The 26,858-nt window shown below is 39.2% G+C and overlaps 1 protein-coding gene across 5 annotated transcripts in view; it reads right to left on the bottom strand.

Moving 5' to 3' along the window:
- The window catches only part of LOC126457855 (uncharacterized), a 311,923-nt gene that overhangs the window by 44,920 nt on the left and 240,145 nt on the right, over nucleotides 1-26,858 (bottom strand). The window lies entirely within an intron of this gene.

Here is a 26,858-nt window from a genome sequence, read left to right as displayed (position 1 = left end):
TAAAATCAATATAGAAGGGATCAAGATAATTTGCCAAACTCAAAATCAAATGTGGAAGAGTAGTTTTCCCTGATGATCCATATATAGCTTAGTACATTAAGCACTAGCTCATGAGGCAGGGAAGTAAGGAAAATCTATATCAGACCCAGATTGAATTAGAGCACCAAACAACCACCAATGTGGTTTCCATTCGTCTCCCCAAAACCACTATGATCAGCATCAGAAACACAACACACAAACATATAAAGCACAAAAACACACTAAACATAATTTTCCGGCTGAGAGTGTTGGTGTTGTTATGGTCTTCAGCCCAGAGACTGGTTTGATGCAGCTCTCCATGCAACTCTATCCTGTGCAAGGTTCTTCATCTCCCCAGTACATACTGCAACCTACATCCTTCTGAATCTCTGCTGAGAGTATATATAATATACTGCTGAGAGTAAATTGTGATATAAGCAACATTCCTTCCCTTAAAATGAGATCATTGGAAAGCTCTTGGTTCAGAGCAATGATGAGCAAATACTCAGCACCTGTGGACCATATGGAATGCGACACCACCACAGACAGGCGCTGCTGGTGGTGGTGGTGGTGGTGGGGAGTGGGTTTCTTCCCAAATCAAATTGACAATTACTATGCAGAATCAAAATGCAACCATTAAGTACATTTTGCACTTAACCATCTATCCACGGGCTATTTTACAATACTTTTGTATAAAATCATGGGGCATTTTTATTCAATAATCAGAATAGTTGTAAGGATAGAATGAAAGAAATGTAACAAGTAAACCAAAAACTTACTTTAGTGTTGACTTTCAACACTGACTGACTTGACCTCAGTGCCTGTTTCACCACACATGCCATCTGGATTCTTCCCCCAGACACCCGTTTCTCGGAACTCCACAGGTGGGAACTAGCACTACAACACGTTCTTGGTTCTCGCCACCCACCTGGCCTTAATTTATGTTAATTTCTTCCATCTCAACAATTCTTCACTGTAACTACTCTTTGCTTCACTCTGTTTTAGTTTTCTACACCTTTCATTGTCTTTCCCATCTATTTTTCAATGTCCCCTCCCACCTCTGTTACATACAATACACTTAGCATTTTTCACCGTCCCTTCCCACTTTTGTTACATACAATGTACTTAGCTTTTCATTCTTATTAACCCATGCATGATGTTTAAGCAGTCATCTCTGTCTGCATATTATCCTGTCTTCCACTTTTAAGCTTTCAGGTTTTCAAATCTCGCCCGACGCAGTCCCCAACAATCAGTCTTTCCTTCTCATTCCATACAATAAGCCTCCCCTGACCCACAGTTGTGTGTTACTTTCCTGAAATCTACCGCTTTTCTTACACCTCTCCACACTTTTTCCTTTGCCCCTCTTCCTTCCCCTTCAAACCTTTCTGCCTGAAGGACGAGTCACTGGCTCCAAAAGCTTGCCAATTACAACCGCCTTATGTGCGTGTCCTGCCGCTGCTTCCTGTGTGAGTAGATTTTTTTTACCTATCCCATTAAATAATTTGGTCAGAAAACTGCACTGATATGACTACTGTCACATGTGAGTATAGCTATTAACCTGTCATATCAGTGTAGTAGGAATGTGATAGCCAAGTCACTACTCTGATTTAGCATTCTAAAGGTATAGCAGTGGTTGCTTATTTTGCTCAGAATTTTGTTTCTACATACATTCTACTCCAGTGTTTTATCTAGCCACAGAACTAAAGAAGATTGTGGCACTCACATATTCAATAACTTGATTTTTACTTTACAAAACAGCATCATAGCACCACAAAATTCTGCTGTAATATGTATTTATTTCCTGACAACCAGTTTCGCCCAAGAGATCATCTTCAAGTCACTGATTACCATTACACCGTGTTAAAAAAGTTCTTTGGGATCAAATATAAAATTATCATCATTGTCACTTATAATGTATCTATTTACTTACAGATTTTTCAAATCGACAGACCACTGCAGTGGTCAGCATACTGTTGACCAAAGTTGCATCATAACAAAACAGGTCCTTCATGAATAAATATGCTTAACAACAGCTTTTGGCAATTCCATAATGCAGTTTTTTAAAAGCACATTGAAGCTGAATGGCTCTGTTTACAGGAAATATTAATTTTTGATTGTTGTTAGTTCCATAGTGTGTTGTATAGTTCTTTCACAGGCAGAATATCACACAAGCTATTGTATCCATATTAAGGAGGAGGCTGTTATCAAAAAACATCTACAATATACTTTCACTGTTCTCAAATTGATTGTCCTCATCTGCTGTGTAGAAATAATACAGGTATTGTTAATGGTAGAATTTCTGGGAGACCACTAATAAGAGGAATAAAGAGGAGTTTGGTCTAGGGTTGAGACCTGTGGGACTACTGAGCTGATTAATATTATATCTGAGTTAGTTGTTTTTCCATTATGTATTGTTATTTGTATCAACTGTCCCCTGTTTAATACACACGAGTGAAATCATTGCAGATTTCTCTTATATCACAAGCACCCGGTACCCATAAGAGCAAAGAGTGGTTGACCAAATCAGAATTTATTAATCTTTTTGACAAATGGTACTCTCCTTTTAATGTCAGCTTCTACTGTGGAATCCCTAATTTGGACAGTAGTTGTTGTTGTCGTCTTCAGTCCTGAGACTGGTTTGATGCAGCTTTCCATGCTACTCTATCCTGTGCAAGCTTCTTCATCTCCCAGTACATACAGCAACCTTTATCCTTCTGAATCTGCTTAGTGTATTCATCTCTTGGCCTCCCTCTACAGTTTTTACCCTCCACGCTGCCCTCCAATGCTAAATTTGTGATCCCTTGATGCCTCAGAACATGTCCCACTAACCGGTTCCTTCCTTTTGTCAAGTTGTGCCACAAACTACTCTTCTCCCCAATTCTATTCAATACTTCATGATTAGTTATGTGATCTACCCATCTAGTCTTCAGCATTCTTCTGTAGCACCACATTTCGAAAGCTTCTATTCTCTTCTTGTCCAAACTATCTATCGTCCATGTTTCACTTCCATACATGGCTACACTCCGTACAAATACTTTCAGAAATGACTTCCTGACACTTAAATCTATATTCGATGTTAACAAATTTCTTTTGTTCCGAAACGCTTTCCTTGCCATTGCCAGTCTACATTTTATATCCTCTCTATTTCGACCATCATCAGTTATTTTGCTCCCAAAATAGGAAAACTCCTTTACTACTTTGAGTGTCTCATTTCCTAATCTAATTCCCTCAGCATCACCTGATTTAATTTGACTACATTCCATTATCCTCGTTTTGCTTTTGTTCATGTCCATCTTATATCCTCCTTTCAAGACACTGTCCATTCCGTTCAGCTACTCTTCCAGTCCTTTGCTGTCTCTGACAGAATTACGATGTCATCGGTGAACCTCAAAGTTTTTATTTCTTCTCCATGGATTTTAATACCTACTCCAAATTCTTCTTTTGTTTCCTTTACTGCTTGCTCAATATACACATGGAATAACAATGGGGAGAGGCTACAACCCTGTCTCACTCCCTTCCCAACCACTGCTTCCCTTTCATGTCCCTCGACCCTTATAACTGCCACCTGGTTTCTATACAAATTGTAAATAGCCTTTCGCTCCCTGTATTTTACCCCTTACACCTTTAAAATTTGAAAGAGAGTATTCCAGTCAACATTGTCAAAAGCTTTCTCTAAGTCTACAAATGCTAGAAACATAGGTTAGCCTTTCCTTAATCTTTCTTCTAAGATAAGTCGTAAGATCAGTATTGCCTCACATGTTGCAACATTTCTACGGAATCCAAACTGTCTGGCTTACAAGATGGTAGAGTTTTGTCAGAACTGGCTCTCCCAAGGCCGTCAGTAGTTCTAATGGAATGTTGTCTACTCCCAGGGCCTTGTTTCGAGTCAGGTCTTTCAGTGCTCTGTCAAACTCTTCACGCAGTATCATATCTCCCATTTCATCTTCATCTACATCCTCTTCCATTTCCATAATATTGTCCTCAAGTACATCGCCCTTGTATAGACCCTCTATATACTCCTTCCATCTTTCTGCTTTCCCTTCTTTGCCTAGAACTGGGTTTCCATCTGAGTTCTTGATATTCATAGAAGTGGTTCTCTTTTCTCCAAAGGTCTCTCTAATTTCCCTGTAGGCAGTTTCTACCTCACCCCTCATGAGATAAACCTCTACATCCTTACATTTGTCCTCTAGCCATCCCTGCTTAGCCATTTTGCACTTCCTGTCGATCTCATTTTTGAGACATTTGTATTCTTTTTTGCCTCCTCCATTTACTGCATTTTTATATTTTCTCCTTTCATCAATTAAATTCAATATTTCTTCCGTTACCCAAGTATTTCTACTAGCCCTCATCTTTTTACCTACTTGATCCTCTGCTGCCTTCACTACTTCATCCCTCAGAGCTACCCATTCTTCTTCTACTGTATTTCTTCCCCCCATTCCTGTCAATTGTTCCCTTATGCTCTCCCTAAAACTCTGTACAACCTCTGGTTTAGTCAGTTTATCCAGGTCCCATCTCCTTAAATTCCCACCTTTTTATAGTTTCTTCAGTTTTAATCTACAGTTCATAACCAACAGATTGTGGAGAGAGTCCACATCTGCCCCTGGAAATGTCTTACAACTTAGAACCTGGTTCCTATATCTCTGTCTTACCATTTGCAGTACCAGCACAGCATGGCCGTTTTGGTTAGAGTTACAAGGCCAGATCAGTCAATCATCCAGACTGTTGCTCCTGCAACTACTGAAAAGGCTGCTGCCCCTCTTCAGGAACCACATGATTGTCTGGCCTATCAACAGATACCCCCTTCGTTGTGGTTGCACCTTTGGTACAGCCATCTGTATCGCTGGGGCGCACAAGCCTCCCCACCAATGGCAAGGTCCATGGTTCATAGGGGGAAAAGATAATTAACTTATCTTAAACAATAAGACAATTATTGTATCTTAAATAATATTTTTCCCCAAAATCAATTTCAAAATTAGCTTAAATTTTAAATAACATAATCAAACAGAATTTTTAAATTTAAACTGTAATGAATGAGAGTTACTGATACTTATTTTTGCAGGCTGTATGTATGAAAACTGAATTCTCATGACAAGTTCAGCATTAAATCTGTCTGAAATTTATTTTTGTTAACGTATGAGGGTTATTCAAGATTTAAAGACCATTTTTTCATTTGCAGTGGTATGAATGAAATTTTTCACTTGTCAGCAACACTAGCTTGTAGTGCAGGCTTCCCCTCCACAATGGGCAGTTGCATGGCTTGGTAGTCTATTAGGTCTGGCTGAGCCTGCTGTTACAGAGGGATGCTTCACTGTCATCTTCTGGACATTTATGATTATGTGATTAGCTAGCTTTATGATAGGATGGGTTTGCTGAGTTCTTTAACAGTAGAACCAGGAAGAAAGGGGAAGAAGATGTTCAATTGATGACACATTGTTGGAGAAAACTGAAGCAAAACTTCACGAATACCACCATCCAGCAGTCCAGGACCTCACAATTTTGATTCCAGAAGTCAGTAAATCAAGAATCCAAACCACTTGAACAAAAAAATTGGGTTACAGAAATGTCTGCACTTGCTGAGTGCCAAAAATGTTGACAGAGGTCCGCAAGAAAAATCATGTGGAGAATGCTCAGAAATTTTTGAACCTTTCTGAAAGGAAAGGAGATGAGTTTTTGAATCTAAATCATTAGAGGTAACGAAATATGCCCAGAAAACACTCATCAATAGACGAGGATGGCCAGGAAGAGGTGTCAAGCTGGTTGTGAACTGCAGTAAGAGATTATTTATTTATTGACAAAGGGATCAAGGAACAAAATTTTCCACATTTTTAAAACAAAAAGGTCTTTAATTTGTGTACAAGCCTTGTACAAATTGAGAAGCCTGTTACCAACGAAAGTGGCAGACTAAAGAAGTGTTTGTGTGTGTGTGTGTGTGTGTGTGTGTGTGTGTGTGTGTGTGCTGCAGGTCACTGATCTTGGAGGAGGGAGGGGGGAGGGGGCATCACTCCATTAGTCTTTTCCCCTCTTGCCCCTCTCCTCCCACTTCCTCTGTCCCCTCTGCCCTTGCCCCAAAGCCTCTGAATGCTGCTTCTGGCAGTCTTGTCCCCCTGCCTTTGACCCCCCCCCCCCCCAACTCCTCTCCACTCTACTCTCTCTCACCCATACCTTACTATCTCTCCTCGTTCCCTGCCCCACTCCAAGCTGCTGCTTTCTTTCAACACAATGGCTGCAGTCTGGTCAGAGTGGCCGGAGACATTGGTCATGTATGCATCAGCTTTGCCTGCCTGATGCCCGAGTGAATATTTTGTGTGTGTGTGTGTGTGTGTGTGTGTGTGTGTGTGTGTGTGTGTGTGTTTTCCTTTTTTCTGAAGAAGGCTTTGACCAAAGCTCAGTGAGTAACAGTCTTTTCATTATGCCTGTCTGCAACTCAATGTGTAATCTTCATGGTAGCTATCTATCCTACCCCCATAACTGTTGACATTCCAACCTGGACTTCACATTATTCTATTGGGTTGGTCCCCAAGTTCATAGAGTTTTTCTGTAAGTTTAACAAATACAACACTTACACATAAGAGGGACTTGAGTCATCAATAATATATTCCCTTTCAATATTTACAACAATCTGCCAACATCTGAGTAACTTATCTATTCTGTGAATGTTGAAATCATGTAGTTTTGAAGTGAAGAACTTGTCAAGTCATGTTCAGAGCACATTTTCATCTGCAAAAAAGTTCCTTGAACGTTGTTTGATAGTGTGTGGAAAAGGCGAATATCTGAGGGTGCAGGATTTGGTGAATAAGATGGGTGCAAAATGACTTTTCAACCCAATTCCTGTAATGTGTGTTTTCTCAGTCCAGCAGAATGCTGGCAGACATTAGTGCGGAGCAGCATCACTTCATGCAGCCTTCCCTGGTTGTTGTTCTTGGATTGCGTCTGCACGGCATCTCAGTAGCTGACAATAAATGCCAGGAGTGATGGTTATACCACAGGCACAAACATTTCTGGCTTTCTCCACTGCTGTCACCCCTCTAATGAACTCAAACAGAAGAATATGTTGGAAATGTTCCAATTTCTCTACTTTGTACTCCATTTTCTAGCATCTACAGCTCTACTCAGTATCTCCAAATGAAAATATGACAATATGTACACTCAAATAGCAACAGCGAACTACAAATAAAAAATGACAATTGATAAATAAAAAATGACAATTGATAAATTAAAAAAAAAAAAAAAAAAAAAAAAACAGAATACCAACAAGCAAAACAAAAATGCTATTAACTTATTGCACCAATTTTTCACAAGGAAAAATAAAATAAACAAAAAGAAATGTTTTAAATTAATGTTTCTATTCACTTCCTTTTTTGCTTACTACCTAAGCCAGTTGTCTGTGATATCACTATTTCTGATCAATATAATCATCATTGGTATCATCATCTCCATTTGTAAACCTACTGCCATTTCTTCTTCCCTGACAATCGTCCCATTGTATGTCCTCATCTGAGCCTTCCGTAGCATTGGCTATGCAGCACTTTTTGGTTCCGGTCCTAACGTAATCCAGTCATGCACTTTAAAATACAAAATTTTGAAAAAAGTATTCTTTTTCATAAATCCTTCCATCAGATTCTAAAAATGTGTTAAATTTTCCCATTAAATTTAATCCGAAACTAAGTCTAATTGACACAGTCATCCACTTAGCAGAAACTAAGATTCTAAGGTACGATATTGACCAATGATTTGGAAATTTATTCTACATCCCGATTTTTAACAAACACAAAAGTATTGTCTGCAAAACAGAACTGATGAGAAGCTTGTATTTAACAGTAAATAGGACTGGGCCTTAGAATAGAGCCTTGTGGGATGCACTGAGATATTATTTTTTAGTCTACTAATTTGCCCCATTGAAAGGAACACAAATCCTTTGCTTTCTGTTCCATATGTAAGTTTAAGGCATTATAGAGCACTGCCTCTAATGCCATACTTGTGAAGTTAGTAAATAAGCAAGGTATGGGATACAGAATCTAAAGCATTTCTGGAGTCATATAGAAGATTCCTTCAACCTTATCGTTCTTGCCTAATGATGTGCTCATTTTCTCAACAAAACTGTTTACTGCATCTATCGTGTTTTCCCCTGGTTGAAACCAAACTGATTGTCTAGGACAACAGAATACCATGCAATGAACCTTTAGATTTGGTTAACACTAACTTTCTCAGATATTTTAGATATGATAGGGAGAAATGAGATTCGATGCTTTGGTAACAGGTAATGTAAAATGTCTTCTTCTGATTGTGTGTTCCTAAACTGCTTGACTGACTTACATTAATAATGATTACAGTAATCACATTTTTGTGTCCAAATAAAGATTAAATACATGAACACCATGGAAGATCTTTCTGGAACAATACGTGTAAAGCCAGATCCAAAAAGGCAGCCATTCGGTAAAACTACTGCATACAAGTCCAACTATGAACTTTCATTCATTCTTTGTATTCCATAGATCCCATCAAGATGGAGAACCTTCAACGATGTAGGATGAGCAAAGGTGTACCTTAACAAAAGACAAGCAAATCACAGAAACTTAAATCTTTATACTATATTAACAATAACTTAACCTTGTACTGCTTGAAGTTTTTTGTGATTATGCCAGCTAACTTTAACTGAGAATATTAGAAATAAAGCTAATACTTAGAAAAACTGCTATTTCCTCAGTAATATTTAATAATAGGATAATAGGGGACTGTTTATCTCTTTCCGGTAGCTAAGTCTTCAATGTATTACACTGTTATGTTTCAGAGGAAGTAACAATAATGCAAATTCCTTGTTGGAACAATACCTAAAATACAGGAATGGTAGCACTCACCTTTATCAGACTGTGTAAGGCATATAGACACATGTAACAGAACACAGTATTAACTAGCTTTTGAGCTCTAGCTCTTCTTCTGACAGAAAATAGACACACTGACACATACAACCCCACAGACAACAAAAAAAAACACTACTACAACCACACAAACTTCAATTATTAAGAGAGAAGTTGCCTGAGCTGATGGATGTGGGAAGGGGGGAGGGAAGAATGCACGAGGTAAGAAGTGGGTATTAGGATGGCACGAAGCAGAGCGGGAAAGATGTGGGGGAGTGCTGGTAGGATGGGGAAGGAGTAGTGTGAACAATGACAGAAAAGAAAAGGGAAAAGGAAGGTGAGACAATGGGAAATGGAGTAGCAGAGGTATATGCCGTGGAGAGAATTTCGATTTCCTTATTTCAGAAAAACTTGTGCTTAAAGAGAATATCAATGAAGATCGTGGTTTGCCACAGTTTGCCAGTGGTTATTCAAGCAAGGAGACAGTTTGTTAGTTACCGTGCTAACAAAGAATGCTGCACAGTAATTACAGCATAGCTAATACATAACATGGCTGTGACTAGATTGTGGTAGGAGGTGGTGTATGGGTAGGTGGGTGTATATGGCAGGTCTTGCACCTGGGCTGTCCACAGGAAAATAACCCATGGGGCGCAAGACTGGAATAGGGCTGGACAAAAGTATTCTGCATGCTGGGTGGGTAGCAGAACACTACTCTGTGTGATGTGGCGTAGGATTTTGGGTAGGGTACCCCTCTTCCTAGCGACTTCAAAGTCACTCCTATGGAACACACAAATATCCATAATCTCAAAACCAATCCAGACGTTATCATCTTTCCAACGGAAAAAGGCTACACCCCTACGGTCATGACCTGAAGTGCCTGTGTGCTTAGGTCTCTGCCAACTTTCTGATGCCTCTGGATACAAATCATGCAAAGATGATCCCATTCCAGAAGTCCAATACACCTTCCAGCAACTCTTCAAGGCCTTAGGTCCATACCAAAACCTGACATTTGAATCCACCTTTTCCCCACACCAGCAACCCCCCCCCCCCCCCCAAACACTTCTGCCTCCACATGTGAAGGCAGCCATGTTACATTTCAGCTAAACTGCAATTAATACATAGAATTCTATGTGAACCAGACAGGTAATCAGCTGTCTACTTGCATGAATGGCCACCACCACCTGACTTCCATGCAAGTAGAAATGACAATAACTTCACTATGTTTGGCATTTGTATACTTCCTCCCAGAACAACTTTCTTCGATCTACACAGGCGGAAACTGTCTGACCAGCATATTCTGTGTTCTTATAATCTCCCTCGCCTAAACCTCTGCTATCCTGTTTCCCATTGCCTCACCTTACCTTTTCCCTTCTGTCACTGTCCACACCACTCCTTCCCCAACTAGATCATGTACTGTCTCCTCCCATCACTCTTAATTCCCCTCCCACAACCATATATATTCTCTCCCCCTCCCATTATCTCTCTCTCTCTCTCTCTCTCTCTCTCTCTCTCTCTCTCTCCCTCCCCCTCTCCACCTCCATTTCTACCTTCCTCTACCCCCCCCCCCCCCCTTTGCTCCCTCCCCCTTTTCCTTTTTTCCACCTCTCTTATACACTCTCCCTCACCAGAATTCCTTTTGGCTTGTTGTGCAGACACTGAGCCATATGTCTTTCTTGCTCCTGCCTCACACTATCCTGCTACCCCTTCCTTACCTTGTACATCCTTCCCTAAACCCTCCCCACATCCATCTGCTAAGCAGCTGCACAGCCATGGTGGTGTGTGTCTGGATGTCTGTGGGAGAGAATGCATGTACTTTCTGCCAGATGAAGAGCTCAAAAGCCAGTTAATACTGTATTCTATAAAGTGTGTATGTGTCACACATCAGTCAACAAAGGTGAGTGATTGCCTTTCAAATAAAATAGTTCAATACCTTTGCAAATACAGAATTCCATTTACAATAGTCATCTAATCAAGCAGCTTCAAAATGAACACTTTTACTTGCTATATAGGTGACATAATTTTTCAGTCACTGCAGATAGGTTGCAAAAGTGACTAACAAGGTATGCTTTTAGTTATCTTTCCGTTTGGATATGATATGATACTCAATTTCTTGCTTTAGGTTACAACATTCAGAAAAGTTGGGATAAGAATAATAAGTCTTGACCTATCATTGTGACTATGAACACAAGACGTAAGTTGGGAACAGCCACGGATCAATAATGGCAACATATCAGTTTGGAAATGGACATGATTCTTGTGCTTAGATGAACGTAATGCTGTGTATGGTGTAGAGCACCTTATGGTAGGAAATGGCTCTTTTCTATATCGCTGTGAGATGGTGCAGGCAATGTGGTGTAATAGCTAGCACAACAGTTGGTGTGCTGCAGGTTGGCAGATCACACTTCACCATCAGCAATTATTTATTGTTTAGTATTTACCTTTTCTGGAATGTTACTGAAATATCTTATGTCTGTAATGTTGTATATTCTGGAATATTCGATGCTTATGCAAACACCAGCATTCTGAAATATCTAATGTTTGCGTAAATAGTTACTCTCCATCCAGGAGTTCAGTTCTGCTCTGGCTGTGCAATGGTGTCAGTAATAAACATGCTTTTCATTCTAAGTGTTGTACTGCAGTAATGATTCTACCTTCAATCTGAACTTGGTTGCGACTTCAACATGGCACTAATGGAGATGCTGGGTATTCCAAAGTATCTACATCAACCTGACTCCAACTACGCAATGTAAACTGCCTGCACAGACAGAAACCATAATAGAAGCAGAAGTGGTTCCAAAGATCTGTATATTCAGGAGAGCAATAGATTCCAAAACAGCAGTAGGTCAGCTGCACTTCAGGACTCCATTAATGTTTTCAAATAAATTAGTCAGGACCTGACGAAAGGGCTGAAAGGATTTGACAACAGGTTGGTGACATGATGTGTGTGGCAAATGTGTACTTTTACTTCGAGGGCACAGCCAAGCAGTGGTTGAAGAACTATGAAGAGAAGCTCAATAACTCAGACAAATATCAGTCAGAATCAAAGAATACAGTTAGCAACACACAGCAGCAAGTCCGCATAGTGGGAAAATGAGTGAATGGTGCTCAATCTCAAGGGGAAACAACAAAGTCATGCACAGTGTCACGAAAGAGGTATGACTGATTGCCTAACATGGTCCCTATGTCAGTTTGGGAAGACCACCACCACATTGCCTTTCTAATACATCTCACAGTGAGAGAGAGATACAGCATCTTATGGCAACCAGAGCTGTCAGATAGTGTAAGGAAGAAATAGTAGCCATGAATATTTACCACATAAGGCAGGAGACAATAGAGAATGTCACAGAAAAGATGTGCCAATCTTTGGCACCAATCTCCAGCACTAGTCAAACTTACCATGAAGTATGGGCTCTGCCAACTCAAACTTATGACACAACCATCAAATGACAACCCAGGATCCAACCGATATATAGACGGTGAACTCCTCTATCCAATAAAACGCACCACAGAAAAATAGACATTTTGAGGATGGAGCACAACATGCCAGTATGTTTTCAGTGTGGATGCCATGGACAAATTGTACACTACTGCAGAGAGAGAAGACGAGTGTTCAATGACTACTACGCTGCAAGACCATCACAACAATCGTACTCAGACCAGTCAACTGCTGATGATTATAGTTCACTTGTGGGATGAAGCCTATTATCTTAACCTGACAAGCTCACTCCCCATCATGCTGTAGCCATTCACCATCAACATACAAATGTACAAGCAGCTCACCTAGCTGACAAGTTCATGAAAACTAAGCATAGCAACCATTATGGAGGTGAGATCACCACTGATGAAAATCCTCCATGAATGTCTCTCATCAAGATGTCAGAAAATCTCACTGATGTCAACATTAACAGTCAATCTGTCTGGCTATTCACTATTCAATTCAGGCTTCTTTTTCTACAATATTGGATGCTTATTGTCATCAGTTAGAAAGATTATGTTCTGTGATACAAAAGCAACTGCACTGTGTTGTAAACAGACACTACACCCAGCCAATAAGAAAATGTATTGCAAGATTTACTATCAATGACAGAATGCAGCCTTTCAAATCTGTCATTTTAGGCAGATGTGGTCAAAATGTTATTCTTGATTACAGGCAGCACAAGCAGTCATGGACTGTGGAAGATCAGAGATCCAGACTGATGAACCTATTCCAAAAAGAACATGTAACAAAGATTTCTCTGAATGGTTGTTTGCCACTGAAGACATTGTTAACTCACGAGTTCCAGTCGTCAATCGTGATGCTCAGTTTAACTGTGGAGTGTCTGTCAATTGCAAAAAGATATTCAGGATCACAAAAGAAATCTACATGCCTGCAAATATCAAACGCATTGTAAAAGGTCAAGGAGTATGTGGGCCATTAATTCTCATGAAAAGCCAAAACTCACCTCCAAACATGTGTTAGGGACAGCCGAAACAGTCCACGAAGGGCAGCAGCTTATTATCATTGGCAAAGAATAATGCTCTGCTACCAGAACAAACAACGCAAGGGAGAAAGCAACTGTCAAACTGCCAATAGGAGCTGGCCTGAATGAGGTACAACATTGGCAAGTAATAGCTGTTCTGCGTCAGTTTTCAAATGCTTTAAATTCAGGAGTGAAGAAACAACACACCAAGCAGCCCAGGACAAAACACCATATTAACAAGGGAGGTCACCTACCAATTAGACAATGCTCGTGGAGGGGTTACCAGCTAAGGAAGGGCAGAACACGCTGCAAGGTGACATCATTGCACTTTCAGAAAGTTTTTGGTATGCTTCTTTGGTCCTCATGAAGAAGGATGGCACATGGCATTTGTGTGTTTGTCAGTGTCATTTTTCAAAGATGTTTGAAGAACATCTAAGCCACCTGCCAACAGTGTTAAAATGTTTTCAGATTTCAGGCCTCTCGCCAAATCAGAAAAGGTGCCTCTAAGCCATCCAAGAAATAAAAATCCTGGCGTATCTAGTTAATGGTGATGAAGTCTATCTTGATCCAGGCAAAATAAGAGCAGTCACAGATTTTCCAGCTCCTGATGCAGGAACTTTTCTCAGAATGTGCTCATGCTACTGGCGATTCACAAAGGACTTCTATACAAAGGCATATCCCTTGCAAGAACTACAGCTGGGAGATGCTAAATTTTCCTGGAATGAACTGCAAGAAAGATTTTTCCTTGTCCTTAAGAAGGCACTATCATCATCTCCAGTTCTAGCATTGTATGATAAGACTGCCATGACAGAAATTCACATCAATGATAGCAATTTTGGAATAGTGGCAGCTCTAGTGAAAATTCAGGAAGTTGTGGTAGGTCTGAGATAAACTACTCTACAACCAATAAAGAGTGCCTTGCAACTGTCTGTGCTATCAACAAGTTAGAGTCCTACTATTTGGAAAACGATTCACCACTGTAGCGGACCACTATTCTCTCTACTGGCTGACTAGCCTGAAAGATTCCTCAGGTCAGCAGGTGAGATGGCACAAAAGTTTCAGGAGTATACAAAAGCAGATGCGAACTGTCTTTGAAGGAATCCTTTGGTGGAACATAGCAATGTGGATGAAATCTCACACACAGCTTCATTAAATGACATTTCTGCTGAATAGAGGGAAGATCCAGCACTGCTGAAGACCTTCAGGAGGAGAAATCAACCAAAGAGTAATTCTAATTAATTAATGGAGCAGAAATGATTGCTTGTCATCCCAGCTCATATACAGACAGGTCTCCTGAAGATTTTGCAGAATACTCCGAAATCTGGTCACCTGGTTTCATGAAGACTTTAGACAGGTTCAGATACAGGTATCATTGGCCTGGTCTCTATTGATCCATTAGACACTATGTGAACCACTTTAAACAATGTCAATGATGGAAGTGCAATTATGTCCACAGCATTTGGCACAAATTCCACCTCCAGCAGCACCATTCCATTCAACTGTAATCAACCTCTTGGGGAATTGATGGATAACAGTCTGCACTGACTACTTCACACTCAATGCTGTCACCAAAGCTGTGCCGACGGTTGAAGCTCTAGAAATTGAAAAGTTCCTTGCATGATCTCTCACTGTGGAAAAGTTTTCAAGCTGAGACCAGTAACAGAGGTAATTTCATGCTGAGACATCAGCACAGAATGACAACTCCCTACCACTCACACAGAAATGGTTCACAGAGCACTTTAAGACACTGACAGATATTCTCTTGATGCTGTTAGAGAGACTATGATAAAATACTGCCCATTGTGACACTTGCCTACAATGCAGTGAAGAAAGACACTACAGGATTCTTAACATTCTTTTTGCTCCACATCATGGAGCAGAAATGACCATGGATACATTGTTTCCATTTCCATTGGATGATAGTTAGGATGACTATGTGGAACATCTGAATTAACCGGGCTGAAGAAGCACAACAGTTGGCTTGCGTATGAACCGTGGATGCCCAGACACTAACCCGACAGGCAGATTAGTGTTGAGGTCCGGTGTCCCAGCCAGCCTGTGGATGGTTTTTAGGACAGTTTTCCATCTACCTCGGTGAATGTGGGCTGGTTCCCCTTAGTTACACTATGTCGGTGATTGCTGTGCAAACACTGTCTCCATGTAAGCGTTAATTACTCTACCATGCAAACTTTTTGGGTTACACTCGTCTGATATGAGACGTTCTTTGGGGGGGGCATTGTCCACTGGGAGCCAAACCACACACTAATCCTGGGGGGGTGGGGGGGTGCGGGGGGGTCTGCTGTCACCTGTTGTGGGGTTGTGAACCACTGAGGGCTATGGCGGGACTAAGCCCCTCCATCGTTTCTAGGTCACCGGTTTAAATACACAATACCATCTAGTGAGATACAGTCCACAGGAGGTGGTGCCCATGTTTATGCCTATGTCGAAAGAAGGACTATCGGTAAAGTTACTAAAATGTTACTTTGGCCATTCTATATCTCGTCAGACATCACATGTTAAGTTGAAGATTATGACGCTTCAGCAAGAAGGCAGAAGTGAAATTGGGAGCATGCAGATATGCTCATCATGAAATGGAATATCCCAGCCAATAATCCCATAAAACCATCTGGGGCCTTATCATAGCAAAGAGGACTTAACAACACAACCGGAATGCGAGGATCTACCAATGCCACCATACAGAGGTCACCGGTTTAAATACACAATACCATCTAGTGAGATACAGTCCACAGGAGGTGGTGCCCATGTTTATGCCTATGTCGAAAGAAGGACTATCGGTAAAGTTACTAAAATGTTACTTTGGCCATTCTATATCTCGTCAGACATCACATGTTAAGTTGAAGATTATGACGCTTCAGCAAGAAGGCAGAAGTGAAATTGGGAGCATGCAGATATGCTCATCATGAAATGGTTTTATGGGATTATTGGCTGGGATATTCCATCTGGGGCCTTATCATAGCAAAGAGGACTTAACAACACAACCGGAATGCGAGGATCTACCAATGCCACCATACAGAGGGCCATTGACAATATCTACATCAAGGATGGTATAGTTGGCTCCACTGAAAGTTTCTGAAACAGTGAATTGTTTCTCCAGGATATAGAATAATGCTGCGAGGTATGTCACAAGCAATGTGGCTTAATGATTATCATCAGTTCAGTAAAATGTTCTGGGTAGGCACTTCAAACTGTACTATTATTGAGTATTTATCATTTCTGTAATGTTCTCAAGTTATTTATGTTTTTAATGTTAATATATCCTAAAATATTCCAAGGAGAAAGACTGTGGGTGCCTCGGTGAAATATAGGGTTGCGTAGTGCTGTAATAGGAATAGTGAAGGGGCTAGATGGGTATGGTCAATGACTAATTAAGTTTGAAAGGTTGAGACTAGGAGGGAAGGATATATTGCAGGCAGAGTTACCATCTACACAATTCAAAAAATCTGGTATTGGTGCGAAGGATTCAGATGCCACAGGCTGTGAAGCAGTCGCTGAAAAGAGGAATATTATGTTGGCAGTTGACGGTTCTGGGTAACTTTCTGAATGTGACCCCTTTTCCTAAGCCTCACCAGTCCTTTTCCTTCATGACTCTTCCTTCCCCTTCAATCCATCTGCCAGAAGAAAGAGCCACTGACTTGAAAAGCTTGCAAACTTTAATACCTTTTATATATGTGTTCTCCTGTCATTGCTTGGTGGGTAGATTTTTTTATCTATCCATCTACATAATACTTTCAAAAACTGATTATTTTCACTAGTATAAGTGTTAATCATACAAAATTTATTTGTAAATTGGTATACATTTTTCAAACATTATGAAGCAAAAGTTATACAAGATCATTTAATAATTTTGCAGTATGTATATTGCAAAAAATTACAGTTCTCAGAAACTGTTGTAGACTGCAAAAGCAGAATGGTAAATTTTCTGACTTCTGTGATATACATGAGGAATGACATGGATGAGCATAGCATTGAAACACAAAATGAAGCTTCTCAGAGCAGGAAAAAAGGGACATGCATGCATGCTTCTGAATGGAATTTGGCAAAGAAGTTTCTACCAAACACGAACTCAATAAATGTTCCAGGAATTGCACAATAGAAACTACTTATAACCATTATGGTCATATTGCAAAATGCACACACATAGATACCGTACAAATTTAATAGCACACAGAGCTCTGTTACGTGTTTTAATAGCTCACAATATATATTTTGCCTTATAGTAAAAAGAGACGAGAAGAAAGAATAAGAAAAATAAAAGAGAAAAATGAAGCACATGATGTTACAGTACAGTGACTGTATTAGACCACTACATCAGTCACGCAGTGAATCAAAAAAGAGTTGGGAAGAAAAAAATAAATAAAAAAGAAAAAGACAGATGAAATGACAGTACTATGAGCACACTTAGGAAGTCAAATGAGGAGGCAATAAATAAAGACAAGAAATTTCAGTGATGTTGAAGCAGCCTTAAGTACGTGGTAGTGAGGGGATGAAAGGGAGTGGTGATGAAAAGAAAGGAATCATTATAAACTTTTGATAGATTTATATGAAGGAAAGGAGTTTAACAACAGTATGAAAAAGAGGCAGCACCACAATTACGAGAAGAGGAGGATAAATAATTGTAAAACAGACTGGGGGAGGGAATGGGATGTATTCAAATTATATAAGATTTTAAAAGCATTAAGAGTACATTGTTTCAGTTTGAACAGTGTGCTTTATTATTAACAGTGTGTTCTAAAATGCTAGAATAATCACATATTCTCTTTTTAAGAATTTATACATACCCTTCAAAATGCATAGCATTCTTCAGCTCTTTGTCCACAGGACGAAAGACCTACGATCAAGATAATAAAAACGGTATGCACAATTTCATATATGTCAAACATGACATGCATCCAAGTCGTGTAGACAAAATATATGGGAAACATCCTATGTCACCTAATAAATGTACTATGAAGTTGAAACACTGCCTCATTGTATGAAAGGAAAAGATGTGATTCACATTTGGGTAAATGTCCTACATTATCAAAACAAAAGAACATTCGAGGAAACTTCAACATGATCACAGTGTTCCAGGTGCCTCTACCATCTAACAGTAGTCATATTCATCACAGTTCTTTAACTGATGCTTGATTACTAATTGGTATAATCTGATAAAAAATTACAGTCTAACTGAAACCATCTTTACCCATAATTAATTCCCTTGGTCACCCACTTTTTCCCCATTTTTGTATGATAAAGCATCTGAAATGTACCCAATAATTGAGCTAGGGAGTGGCAGGGGGTCCATTGTAGAAGCTTCCTTACATAATGTATCAGCTTGGTCACTGCCTGGTAGCCTACATGGCTTGGTATCCAGAAGAATAACATGGAAGTTGTTGAGGTTATGTAAAAATTTGTGAATGGCAGAGATCAAAGGACAAGTCAGTGAATAATTTTCAATTGTTTTCAAATTATCTCTGGCAAGATGAGGTTGAACATGTGTGAAAACTCAGTTTACTGCTACTACACTATTCAGTCAAATTAATGTGACCATCTGTCAAAAGCCTGAATACAGTCCTAGAGGACAGATGCAGACTTGTGATGATCCATTATCTCTTCCAGAATGCAAGATCACTCAGACAATGCCACAAAAACATTACCCAGACCATAATCCTCCCTCCTCCAGTCTGGACCCTTCTGACAATTGTTGCAGGGTGTTTGATTTCAAATGTTTCAATGGCCATGTGTTCTGTTACCACTTAGTGGATGTCCAGTTGTGGTATTGGCATACAAATTCAAGCCATGGTCACTGATGAACAAGGTCAGCACGAGTGCATGAACCAGATGCCTGCTGCGGAGGCCCATAAGCAGAAACATTCACTGAACAGTCACTGAGGGGAGACTGTTGGTAGCCTCTTGGTTCACCTGGATGGTCAGTTGGTAAACAGTTGCAGATCTATTCACCCGTACACATCTCTGCAGCCATTGTTCATGTGCCGTCTGTGCCCATGGTGCACCACACTCGTCTCAGCCCCAGCGACAGCAACATTTAGCTATGCGTGGTATATTTTAACCATGGCGGCATGCAAACAATTCACAAACTTGGCCATTTCAGAAATGCTTCCACCCTTGACCTGAAAACCAATGATCGCATCCTTTTGGAAGTCACATAAATCACTCCATTTCCACCTAACGACAATAACTGCACTATTTACATATACAATCCACTAGCAGCTGTCCCTGAGTGGTTATTGTATACTGATGCTGAAAAAAGGTGTTGGTCACATTAGTGTTACAGTGGGAAATGAGTGGTTAATAAACATTCTTGTTGATAAAAGCATAGCCGAATTTCTCACTGACCTTGGAGCCAAAGGTACATATCAGATGAAAGGTTGTGCAACTGTGGAGGACTCAGTAGAACCTATGACAAATGATATTAGAGTCTATGTGATTATTAATGCCATGCCAGAGATACTTTTGTACTGCAGGATGAGGAATACACCATAGGGGGATGTTCATCTGTTGCGTAGGAGGGCAAGTCATTGCAGGGAAAAAGAGTTCCTGGTTGGCATCTTTTACCCTAAGTGCTTGTGGTCTCCCCGTTTTAAAATGATCCATACATGGACAATTGTTAGGATGCAGGAAACTTGATGTGCAACCAGGGATGTTCTGATGTATAGTAAATCTTACCCATGTAATTAATTAACAGTTGTTTCAGACATAATATTTGCTGTGACAAAAAGACTATCAACAGGACTCTAGCTGCAAAGTGGACTCCACTGTGGTGCACAAGGTCGAGTATACCCAAAACAGGAAGTACTGCTGATCTTTAAGTGATGCATCCATAGTCCACTCACGCTGAAATTGAAGACAAGTAAAATTTTCCTAAGAGTCTCTTGATCTGTTTCATGGGAAGAGTATCCAACGAAGAGCAGGGAGTTTAATTTCTGCAGAGAGGTAGCCATGAGGTACTTTATGTACAGTATGCATGTCAGATTGTAGTTGAGCAGCACTTGTAAAACTGAAAGTCCTCTACCACTTCTGGCCATAGGCATGATTCGGGATTTTGTAAGCAAAAAATTATACCTGATTTTGGGCCTATACCCACCTCTTCTAAATGTCCTTTAAAGATGATATTGTACTGGGCAGAATGACATAGAACTACAGTACAGATGGGAGTCATGAATGTACATGGCTAATGATACATTTGATCCTGCAACGGTGCCAATTCCATTTTTGGCAACTGCAAAGAAGATAGCAGTCAAGGCTGAATTTTGTGTGACTGCTAAGAGCTGTATCAACACTAACTTGGAAATGCCAGTGTGATGAGAAATTTTAAATAAAAGCTGCTAGGATGCTTCGGAACCCTCAGCCAAGCAATGTGGCTACGATATAGTGCCACCATGTAGTTGTGTCATAAGCTGTTGGCTCCTCCCCGCATGCACTTGTGGATATTGTACAAACGGGACACTGCTCTATTGCACTCTGCACTGGCAGCTAGGCAAGATCTGACTATACCGTCTAGGTTTACGTGAATTGTGTTTGGTGTTTCCACAAGTGTCCTTTCAGATCACCAGATTTAACTTAACTGACTTTTCTGTAAGGAGTTTAACTGAACCAGTATTTGCAGTCTTTAATTTAACTGGGACTATCTGTGTCAAGTTAGGATAAATGAACAGATTAACTCTCGTTCAACACTTATTAGCTGTCAATATGTGGCTGTAACCCATATTTTATCACTTTGATGTTTCTTTACTCAGTTCCGGTCTCCATATCAAGCTATTTAATTCAAAAACTACCTATGCAGAAATGATATTAAGGATTACAATAAGTATCATGTTGATTGTTATATTACAACCATCAGTCAACTGCAACTTTGAGGGCAACACACTAATTGTCCTACAATGGGAGGAGCCACCAGGAAATATTACAAGTACCTTTGCCACACATGAGTGGCCACACCTTCCCACTATGGGCTGACAGTTCAGCTCACTCCATGGGTGCTAATATGACTGCGCTTATGGATGGATTATTGATGATGACTTTGCTTCTCTCCAGTAGCCCGTGTGGATACTTACATTTGTTGCGCACTTCAGTTGTTGACTCTGGCTGTGCACTGGACATGAATCACTGATTGGTATTGCGAGTTCTGTCAGTAGATGTTAAGTGACTACCAGACACTGAATTACCTGTACGTATGTGTGAATTTCTCCATTAAAGTTGCAACTGTCAAAATACAAAATTAACAGAGAGAGAAATCTCACAGGTTTTTATAAAGCCTCAGGTATCATATTTTTCAGCAGCAGAGAATGTGGAATTTAGTACATCTGATCAAGTACTTTATCTCGTGGAATCAAGAACTCCATTTGCTGTGACTATGGACAGTCAGCTTCACACAGAATACCCAGAGGTTGCAACAGATTCTTTGTCAAAACACTGCAGTAGTTGTTCTGAATTCATGCACTGAAATGCAAGAGATCTGAAAGTGATGGATTGGGATATTCACACATATTACACTTGTGGAAAAATTTTCTTTCGTGGGTATACAGGCATCAGGAAACTGAAAGGGGGCTTTCTAGCATGATTGCTATCCAGTTCAAAATCATGGAGATGAGTCAAAGTGTCTCAAGACATTTATGCCAGTATCGCTCTTAATGTGGCCTACATTGACAGTCATATGATATGCCTTATCTAGGATGACCTATTTGTAGATAGATATTTATCATTCATACAGAGGTGAATACGCCCAACATTTACCCAATTTGATTTCACTTTATATCAAGTCATTTATTTTGGAAGTTTGCTGGAGAAACCATGTATCAAATTAGAAAAAAATGGTTCAGTTAATTATTATCCTTTTCTAAGTGCTTGCTAGCTGCTCAATCTCGCTCAAATTTGACAGGCAATGCTCTAGAGTTATGCTGTTTTCTTTAGATTTGATGCTCAACTCCTTGGGCAACAAACCTTGTACAGTTGCTCACTTCTAACCTTGTGAAACACACCTAATAATCAGTGAACAATTATTGAGAGTAAAGACCAAATTTCACCTTTAAGATGAAGTGATGAGTGGTCAGTGTTAGTTGCGGGTCATTTCCGAGGGGACCTGTCCAAAGGAACAGTACTTAAGGAATGGTCAATCACTATTCCCCTTAGGTCAGTCTCATTACCACCCTTGTCTCATTCAGTCAGTCTCAGTCCTCAATCCAGTACCAGTACCACTGTTTCTTTCTTGATCTCATTCTTTATCAGGTGGTCCCTTGTTCCAGCTCCACTGTCATTCATTCTGTTATTCATTTTGTTCATTACATTCACTTATTCTCTTTCAATTTTAAACCGTTCTCAAAATCTTAACTTCTAATTCTTTGCATACATCATACAGCATAAATGATTGGTAATTTATAACTTTGTTATGATTATATATTAAAACTGGTTGGAAAATATTTTTTAATATGCTAGTACATGTTTTTAAAACAAATTCATTAACTACATTAATTAAATTGCTAGTATGTGTTTTTAAAACAAAGTGTCCATAATTTCGGCTTTAGTATTTACAAATAATTTTTTTCACTGGCATTATTTAAGTTTGTGTGTGTATATATTCTATTAATCAGTTTAAAAAATTCAAATGAAAATAAGTTATATAATTATGCAGGCTTCCTCAGCCAGAAGCAGTTAACGTGAAAGTTTTGTGGCTATAGTACTACATCATACTGTAAATAATTATCACTGATGAAACCAAAGTTTTGATCATGGTTACAAAGGCCTCCTCCTGGGTTTACTGGCATATTTTGTTGTCCAGAGGCCGCTATATTTTATCATGACTGAGCATGATAGTACATCACAATTTAAAAAATGTTGATATTATTGGTCTCTTGTGGCAGAAGGAGTGGGTAGCTTGGTTGTAATTGGTTTCCTGTGGTGGAGGGAGTGGGGATCAACTGTTGTCTATCATCTCTTATAGTGTGTGCGTGTGTGAGCGCGCTCGTGCCATGAACGGTAGTCATCAGCAAATGGTGTGTGGATTCTTCTATTCCTCATGCTCATGCTCACCAGAAACGCTCGTGCCTCATTTTGTTTGTGCAGCTTGGGCTAAGAGACCTGGCAGTCAGGATGGTGCAGGCCTAATATAACTGAAATTATAAATGCATGGTGTCTGTTCTATAGGGTCATTCCGAAAGAACAGACACCATGCAGTCATATAACTGCTTCGCATTGATAGGCTCAGGTGGGAATATTAAAGTAGCAAGCCTGGAGAACATGGTCAGGGACTGCAGATAGGTGGCCCTGGGTGGGAGTGTGGGTTGGCCGGGAGGTGTGCCAAGATGATCGACAGGAGATCCCAGCTTCAAATCCTGGTCAAGTACTTATCACTGCCGATTCCATATAAAATCCCGATACCTCCCCCCCCCCCCCCCCCCCCCCCCAAAATCCAACTCCAGTTTACATGATAACTGAATTTATCAAAACAGTTGACTGTGCCATTTTCACTTTTCAGCTTCTTAGGCACAACTGGTAACCCATTATAGTGATTAAAGGGCATCTCACTATATGTAGTGTATTCCAGACCATTTTCTTTTCTACGTAAGCAACCAACTAATTAATTCGACTTCTGAAAATTTTTGATGCCACTTGAAATTTAAGTACTTCTATATACGATATTTCTTACAAAAGAACCTTACAAACTGGTGCTCTTCGAGTTTCTTTATACTTATAAGATTTGAAGGTCAATGCTGTGACATGAAATTCCTAAAGTAGTACAACACAATTCTCAAAACTTGAAAAATCAGCTATGAAGACCAGAGATTTACGAGCTTTGTTAAGAAGAAAACAATTCCACATTATCAATGCAGTCAATTACAGCCAAGAGTATAGTTTAAAAGTTTTGCAATTGTTTATTTGATGATTCAAAACACACTATCAGCAACTTTTTCTTAACACTCGAGTGGGTGCACCTTTACATATAATGTACCAAACATAAATAACATTGTTTTGCATTGTCTCAATCTCGTTTCACAATTGTGTGCCCTTGCCTTTTCCTTCATCATTCCTTTAGCTAACACGGTAATAAATTGTTCTGTCATATGTCCAAGTGAGCAGCAGTAACATAAAATAAACAATGAGCTAGGTGAAAACAACTTTACAATATGTGCAAGAAACTAACCCAGATTATGAGCTAGCAGCACAATCCTAGAATGAGGCAGTTATCCACAAGATAATTATTAATAAAATAAGTGGCTGGCTGGTATCTGATGCAACTGCACTGTTATATGCTTCAAGTAGGTCATTACTGTGAGAACACCTAACAATGGCAACAGAATGACGTAATAAAAGTTTATTTCATTATTGTTTAACTAAACATTGCTTTAGCTCACATTATGTAAGTTTATTTTATCATTGTTTAATTAAACTAAGATTAAACCATGATTTTGCTCATATATATTTGCCTTGGTAACATAAGGGACAGCTACTGTTTTAACATATACAAAGTACACCACACGCCCGTGCAAGTGTTAAATTCCATACATATTGAAATTTGAATTAATAAATACTGACTGATAATTTTTAAAATAAAAGATTACTGGTTGTATTAAAATAAATTAAAATTTGATAAGACATACAGTATGACATAATTATAGAAGAAAGGAACAGTGATTGAGTAAAAATGAATGGATCCCACAAAGGATGGGTCACCAGTGAACTCGTTACCATGGATGAAGGAGTTTGTCCATTAATATGCAGACAAAAATTAGTGTTAACTTATTGAACTCTCATTCTTTCTTACACACACACACACACACACACACACACACACACACACACACACACACACACACACAATAATATGTGTGTTGATGAATGTGAATATATTACTTTGCACATGGCTTCAGGAAACACATTTATGAAGGTGAATATTCCTTAAAATAAACAAATGTAGATTGTTGAGCCCATAACTGGTAGGCCTGAAGTTGGTTATAAAATAGATGACTAACAGGCAGAAGTGGGCAATTTTTTAATAAGTATCGCAGAAGAGTGTTTCTCTCACTTGTCACTAACTCAGCTTGTATCGCTAAACGTGTATCACAGCAAAATAGCTACAGCCTATGTGCTTGTTCAACCAATTCTGTAACTTGGTTCTGCTATCCAAAAACTAGTTTTTTTCAACTCTGATGGGACTAGCTCTTCTTACCTGAAGTTTTACACATACAACTCATTTACAGTAATGTACTATTAGTAAACATGTGAATCAAGTGTTCACTGAGCAACAGTTGGAATGTCAGCTAATCTACCATACCAAAAATATCTAAATCCTTTTGAGGTCAACCACCTGACCAACAATAATATCCTCATTATATCACAGTTTGTATTTCAGAAGAACTGCTCAATTGAGGTTGCCATTCAGTCATTCACTCGTCAAATTTTACAAGCACTAAATAACAAAATAATCCTGGTTAAAATTTTCTGTGGGTTTCTGACACATTTCATTGTGTGAATCACAATAATGTTCCAGATGAACTGAGATTTTATTGAATTGATGGTAAAGCCAATCAATGGATAGTCATATCCAACCAAAAGAATGCAGAAAATGTACTTAATAATTCAACCAATGTCTGCATGGGAGAGTCTTCTTACTGGGAAGAAATCACTAAGGGGTTCTGCAAGGCTCAATTTTAGGTCCACTGTTGTTTCTTACATATGTAAAAGATTTTCTATCTAATGTACAAACCAAATTAATTCTTTTTTGTGGATGACACAAGTAGTTTAATCAAGCCCAACATTCAACTGTAACTGAAAAATGGTTAGTAATGTTCTTATAAGCATTACTGCAAGGTTTTCTGTGAATGGTCTCATTATCAATTTCAGACACAATATATTCAGTTCTACACATCTTGAGGTACAAGTGTAATACATGGTGAGAAAATAATAAGTAGGGTAGAAACTTCAAAATTTTTGTGTGTCCATATTAACGATAATTTAAACCAGAAAAAAGGTATTTCAGAACTCCTAAAATGGCTTAGATCAGCCACGTATGCAATTAAAATCACTGCAAAACTTAGGAGAGACAAATCAGTAAACTGACATATTTTGTGTATTTTCATCCAGTAATGTCATATGAAATAATGTTTTGGGGTAATTCATCTTTGAAATAGACAGTCTTCATTATTTGAAAACATGCTGTAAGAATAATATCTGGTGCTCACCTACGATCATCTTGTAGACACCTGTTTACGGAGTTAGGCATATTAACTACTGCTTCACAGCATTATTTATTCCCTTTTACAAAGTTTGTTGTAAATAACACACTGCAGTTGAAAATAAATAATCACGTACATAATCACAGTACCAGAAGAAAAAAATGACATTCATTATTCCACATTCAGGTTGTCTTTACCACAAAAGTGGGTGCATAACACTGCCACCAAAATTTTTGATTATTTATCCAACGAGACAAAATGAATGAGAGACAACAAAGTTAAATTTGAAAACAAACTGTGCTTGACAACTCCTATTCTGTACAAGAATTCTGGGT

This window comes from Schistocerca serialis, chromosome 2 (genome assembly GCF_023864345.2).
Source record: "Schistocerca serialis cubense isolate TAMUIC-IGC-003099 chromosome 2, iqSchSeri2.2, whole genome shotgun sequence".
Taxonomy (NCBI): Eukaryota; Metazoa; Arthropoda; class Insecta; order Orthoptera; family Acrididae; genus Schistocerca; species Schistocerca serialis.
This window is presented reverse-complemented; position numbering and strand designations above follow the sequence as displayed.